At 36.4% G+C, this 7,048-nt stretch overlaps 1 pseudogene; it reads right to left on the bottom strand.

Moving 5' to 3' along the window:
• Window positions 1-379: 379 nt before the first annotated feature.
• LOC127664655 (prolactin-5A1-like) lies at window positions 380-6,720 on the bottom strand (annotated as a pseudogene).
• Window positions 6,721-7,048: the final 328 nt, after the last annotated feature.

The raw sequence follows: 7,048 nt of genomic DNA, 5'->3' as shown, positions 1-7,048 counted from the left end.
GTTGCTGCTAGCTTTCAAAACTTATACCAAGATTTTATGCTCTTGGTAGAATAATATCTCATGCCAAGAGTCTACATAACAGGCACTGACTCACAATGTTTCTTAGTTGAGTTGTATCATATCTTATTTTCAAGAAATACAAATAACTCGTGACAGATAGTAAAGGGAATATCTCATTGGTTTTAATATGCTTGTTATTAATCTTTTCAGACATATTTTAAAGCATTCATTTTTAAAACCCCAAGGAGAGTCCCTTAATTGATAAGGACACACTGAAAAGGTATAAAATTAACCAAAATGTTTAGAGGAATGGGTCTCTACAGCAGTATAGCATCCCATATGTTTTTGCACATTTCAGAATAGAGACTAGAATAGAGACTTAGCACTGTCTGTGGACCATTTTACATCTCAGGATCTTGACATGAGCAGCAATCCTTTTTCCATCTTAATTCAGGCAGGTGAGTAGCGCATGATAGAAAACAAGTCGATAGGAATTATTTAACTGGTGTAGTTTGGCAGTCCAGATGAGGCAAGGTAGTTCTCATCTTCCTCAAATTCAAGATGAAGCTAATAACCAAAAAATAAACTCTTATTAAATGTGATAATCGTTTTTCTTCTTCTATGTTACTTTAAATGTTGAATAAAGATTCGGGAGACACTTAGGAAAGGAAATATTCAGCCAAACATATATTTTCATGATTCTGGAGCAGGCACATGTGGATTTGTTAGTTATCTATAAACTAGACAGAAGACCCCCACATATATCTTTGATATGGAGCTCATCTGAGATGGAATATGTTCTCACAAATGGAGATAGAACTTGCTACTTGACTGTAGATGTGGTTTTGGCCAAAAGACAGTAGAAAAGCTAGTGTCAGCTCTCCCAGACAAGTCGTTCCTGTGCCTTTGGTATCATCTCTGGGGTACCACTTGTGTGTCTTGATTTTGCTGGTTTACTATTTTCCTTTACTTATTTTCAGTCAAATTTACCTATGATCTACTGTAAGGAAACAAAGCCACAGAAATAATGAGGACCCCACTTGGTGGTGTTGATGTGGACAGACCAGGCATGCTGTGATAAGATCTTCAAAATCTCAAGAGATCTTCACTATGTGCAGGAAGGATATCACCTAAACTATTGTGAGGATACATTACCATCTCCTGAGAGGTCTATGTTGTGCAGCTGAGTACAACACCTTTGAGAAAGCTGGAGTGGCTAACAACCCCTCAGGTGTGAGGGTATCTATAAGCCTGCCTATATTCCACTCTCCCAGGGAGATATTTCAAATGCGTATGTCTCGACCAGGGTCGCAGATTTCATGAATGAGAAAAACAAAGAAGTGAAAGGCAGGAACTTACCAAGTTCAGTAATTACTTGATTTCTTTTAGTACTGTTGATAGCCTTATGAATTGTTCAGCTACCTCTCTGCCTTTAGAAATGAAAGCTCCCACACCAGGAATTGACTCCAGACCAGCAATATCTACTACTGCTTGCATCAGGGTGTTGTTACAGCCAATCAACATACCTATGGTCTTGTTCAAAAGGACCTCAGGCTAGGCAAACACATCGAGTAACATTAAGTAAAGGACCTCATGTTGAATTGTGTGTGATACCTAGTGTACTGTTTGTAGCTTGTGTTATACAGTTTTTTTGAGGATCATTTGCTGCAGTGTCAGTATAATACTTTGTGAGTACCTAGGGAAGTTTTCTTCCATAATTTTGCTGAAGATATTTGCTGGCCCTTTAAGTTGTAAATCTTCACTCTCATCAATACCTATGATCCTTAGATTTGGCTTTCTCATTGTGTCCTGGATTTCCTGGATATTTTGGGTTACAAGCTTTTTGCATTTTGCATTTTCTTTAACTGTTGAGTCCATGGTTTCTATGGTATCTTCAACATCTGAGATTCTTTCTTCTATCTCTTGTATTCTGTTGTTGATATTTGTGCTTTCTTAGTTGTTTCTACTTCTGTTTTTAGATGCTGAAAATTTTTGCTCAGTTCTGTCATTTGCTTGTTTGTGTTTTCCTCTAATTCTTTAAGCGATTTTTGTGTTTCCTCTTTCATGACTGCTGCCTGTTGCTCAAGGTTCTCCTGTATTTCTTTAAGTGATTTTTGCGTTTCCTCTTTATTGGCTTTTGTATTCTCCTGAATTTCTTTAAGTGATTTTTGTGTTTCCCTTGTAAGGGCTTCTAATTTTTGATCCATTTTCTCCTGAATTTCTTTAAGTATGTCCTTCATGTGTTCCTGTACTAGCATCATGACCAGTGATTTTAAATCCAAATCTTGTTTTTCTGGTGTGTTGGGGTATCCAGGACTTGCTAAGATTGGAGAATTGGGTTCAGATGCTGCCATAATGCCTTGGTTTCTGTTAGTAATGTTCCTACGTTTGCCTTTAACCATCTAGTTCTCCCAGGAGTTAGATGGTCTTATTGTCACTGGCTGGAGCTTCAACCTACTGTGGATCTTTAAGGTTATTTCTGCAACACTGGATGACTGGGTTTCTTCTGGCACAGATTACTGATATTGGGGTAGCTCATGATATATATTCTCTTCCCTTCTTTCTCTCACATTTACAATTTCTTATGTGCATTCTGGACACAGACCATACAGAATATGCTTAGCAGATATACAAAATCATTAAAGAAAACAAATTATATGTGCTAGGTCTGTACATAGTTGATTGCTTTAAACCTAAGATATTAATATTGGTTATGTCAAGGAATAGAATGAAGTTATAATATTTCCTACTTAGAAGTTTGTAATATGGCAGCCTTACATCAGAAGCCATATTTGCCTCTTGTAAAACACATTCAATATTTTACAACATGTACTTGTAAAGACCAAGCAAGGGGTAGGCATCAAATGAGAATTGTCATTTTTCCTCCCTTGGATTGCTCAGGGGTTTTTTTGTGGGGGAAGCGTGTTCTTTGGTTTGCTTTTGCTTCTTCCTGTAACAACCTGCAGCATGGCAGAGCCTGTGGACTGTTTCAGTTGATTTGATGAGAAAATTACACTCACCTGAATCTCTTAGCCTTGTGTTGTTTTATATGGTACACAGAGGGAATATTTGTAGCATAGCCAGAGGATTTTGTCTGATAAGGCTGGACCAGAAGCATACTCTTTATCCTGGAAATGATTAGAACAATTGGTAAATTGGGGGGCAGAGACAAGAAATCCACACGCAACTAAAGAATATGTTTGGTCCATGGTTATTACTACAGGATGATTACTACATTAAATATATAAATTTAGAAATGAGGAAAGTGACGCTTTAGTGTAGTTAGTGAGTGGAATCTGTAACCTCACTTTTCCACCTCCTATTTGAGTCTACTAACCTCTCTGACTTATTATTGTCTCATCTTTTCATGCTTTCTAAAGAGTTGTTATTTGAAAAGAGTAAGAAAAAAGGAGACTACAAAACATTTAGTGTTTTAATGATGCTCTTACCAAGAATATTAATGGCACACTGATTACATATCTGTGTTTGGGAATCCTTGGCTTCCTGTTATTTCAGTTATCAATGGGTTTTACATCTTCATTTTAGCAATATCCTCAAAAATTCAAAAATGCAATTTGCTGATTATAATAAAATCAGTCAAAAAATCAAGCATAATATTTTTAGAAATATTATACAATGAAAAACTAAAACACAGATATATCCTTAATGTTTACATATTATTAATATTTAGTAACACTGCATTTTATTAAGTATATTACTTAAGATACAGCTTGTTTAATTTTATTATGAACAAAATTGTAAAGGTTAATGATTACAAGGGAATCCCAAAAAACTGAATTACCATCTCAAGACTGCAGAATGAAAGAATTTTTAGTAATTAAATAGGACATCTTAAGTATACTTATTGCACATATGAGGAGCTTGCATTGCAAACTCGCAATTGTTTGAAGTGCTTGTCTATTTTTGCCACCATAACTGACATGGAAGAGATATATTGTCCTTCAAAGCACCCTCACCATAAGACAGGGTCTAGTTGGAGTGATAAAAGAGTTTCTTCAGAGTGATTAGCTCACATTTCACATGGCTCCCAAGTTTGGGGATTTCTGAAATGCTATTATTCTTACAATTATCATTACCACTATTGATTTTCTCCTCCTTCGCAATTTAGTTCTGATTAATTCAGGCCATCCCCTACAACCATTCTGCTTTCTTGGGTATCTGCTTTGCACTAAGTGAAACATGCTGACAGAAACTGGCCCCCAGCACCCAAAAGAGGAATGCAGAAAGTGTTCTCTGGCATGGATTTTAGGTTTTTGTGTTGCAAGTGGAAACATTTTAATTAAAAGATTAATTAGATATACCAAAATCTGTTTTAGAGTGAAAAAATCACTTAAAGACTTCCCCCCCTTAAATTTATAGATTTTTTAACCTGTTCCACTTTTCTGATTTTATCTCAGTGGCACATAACTCCTTGTGCCTGTGAAAGTATATATTATATGATGTTTACATCAAAGTGTTTCTCCACTGAGTTGCAATACTGCCCAGATGTTGTTTGACAACTCCTCTTTGGAGAAGCCAGAAGTTACAAACTCTGAGATACTTACAAACTCATTGAATACTTCCAAAGTGAAGTGATTGGTGTTCTCAGATAGGCCACATGTCGGATTAAGCAAGTGCTCGAGTGTCAGCTGGCATTTGCCCATTTATTGCTTCACACATGGGCACAGTAGCCACACTCTCCCACAGAAGTAGGTTTGACAATAGCAGCAGCAGGAGTGCCCCTGCCATTAAAAAAGTCACTTACATGGTCTATCCATGTGAAGTTACAAGCAACAAATTAGAGAGGCCTTGTCTAGACACAGAGCCCTCACTTGCACAACCTGATACAGGCTGGCTTGGAAGAACAAACATCATCTACTGTGAAAATTACCTCAAGCCTTTGTCCTTCATGCTGTGATAAGACAAATTGCTAGGCCTCTGCTCTGATGACATGCACCTTTCAAATTTGGGAGAATGATTTGTTCTGATTTTATCAACAAGGCATGTTTGGCAGAGAGACTTCTAAAACATTGGTAATTTGTCATTGCAAGAGGAATGATCAAGAATGTACCACATTAAAAAGGCTTTTAAGCACTAGGGATGGTGCCCAGAGGACTTTCAGAAATCAGTATACGAGGACCAAGCTGGGCATGATAGATAAAATGTTTGCCATAATGTATGAAGACTGGAGTTAACAATCTCCTGAATCTAAGCCAAAGCCTGGTGGGAGTTGAAGCCCTTGGTAAAACCAGCCTCCCCATAGAGATGGAGAATCCCTAGAGAAGGCTGCATAGGGAAAACTAGCCTTCTAGGTAGACTGGGATTATAGTTAAGATGCCTCAATGAATAAGGTAGGCAATCTATTAAAGATGATTCCCGACATAAATCTCTAGCCTCCAAGGATCACACATGCATGAGAAGATGTATGCATGTACATATAAATCAGATGCATACACATGAAAGTGAAAATATGGAAACCTTCTAAAAAAATAACACAAACCAAAACTCAAAACAATCACAAAAGCCTGTAAGACTAAGAAACTAAGTCCCAAAGAATCTTTAATAGAAGTTATTTGAAATGTCCAAACTAAAGAGAGGGGATTGTTAATGACTATTGTGTGGAAAGTAGCTAATCCCACATACCCCAAATAATTAACTATATCAGAAAAATTACTCATTGTGGAAGTTATTAACCAAATATTTTAAAATCAAACTCTTGTCAAAATTTATAGCATCTCAATTTTTCAAAGAATATGATGATTCTTTGATTTTTATAAACACAGACACATACACATACACAAAGAAAGAAAGAGAGAGAGCATCTATTGCTTATTGAAGAGATACATCAGTCCAAGTATGTTACACATTTTTATTTACATTTCATAAAATATAGTTGTTACAAATTAAGAAATGTATATTTCTTCTATTTTTGAATAATTTATGTCATTTTGTATCCATAAACTTTTCTAAAACTTTTCCATGTACCCCTCTTGCTTTCTGTCATATTCATGGCCTTTTTTTTCATTAATTATTGTTATATACATGTATGTACCAATTCAGTTTTCTTAAATATATCATCAATAATATAAAGGCAAACACTTGACATTAGCATGCTTTTCTTTTTACAAAATCATTTGGTTTGAGGCAAGTTCTCAAGACAATTTAAGATACATGTTTGTTAGTTATTGTTCACTTTAGTATGAGACTGAGAGTTTCATTGGGTTGATTCAGGTCAGTCACTCTAGAGCCGTGACCTAGGACCAGAAAAGCTTTACCTGCTTTCTTTTAAAGTTGTGACAAATTGGGCCTATATCCTCCTCCTGTGGTCTCAGTCCAGATAAATTCTCATTTGAGAGGGATCATTTCTTGTCCTAAGTCTGTTCTAGACATTTGAGATTGTGCCAAGCTCTCCCAAAATTGTATACAAGAAAAGTTCATAATATGAATATCTTGTTCTCCCTACTTCAGTGGAGACAACACAAACTCAAGAAATTGCTACATTTCTCTAGAACAAGAAAGATTTCTTTTAGAACTATTGAGACAAAAGTCTTATGTGCCATGTACCTTTTATAGTAAAGATTATACATTTTCTGATTACTGCATAAAACCAAGAAAGTATTGTCTCCAAGTAGAGATTAGTGTAAAAGAGTGAATACCTTCTGGAGAAGCAGAAGTGAAGAGATACTCACAGGAGCATGATTGGGTTGAAGACAGTTGCATCCCTTAAAATTTTCAGCAGTGTGTGTATCAACTGGGGAGAGTAACTTGTCTAGAATCCTTCCTTCAGGTAACCTCACACCACCTATGTAGTCCTCCAGACCACTCCCAAAGGTGTGTAGAGATGGCTGCAGGAGGAAATAATCACTTGAAATCCCAGGTGAGGGTCCTCTGACCTTGATTCTTCCAAGAGTGTTGACCATCTGATCACCATTATGTTTGTCCTAGCCACATATATATTGTTGTCCTTATTTCTACACATGGCCTTCAGTTAGATCATAAATCAGCACACCAAGATATCACCGCAAAGGAATGCAGCAATTTTCTAACA

Source organism: Apodemus sylvaticus, chromosome 14, assembly GCF_947179515.1.
Source record: "Apodemus sylvaticus chromosome 14, mApoSyl1.1, whole genome shotgun sequence".
Lineage (NCBI taxonomy): Eukaryota > Metazoa > Chordata > Mammalia > Rodentia > Muridae > Apodemus > Apodemus sylvaticus.
Note: the sequence above shows the minus strand (reverse complement) of the source record. Positions and strands in the feature narration are given on the sequence as shown.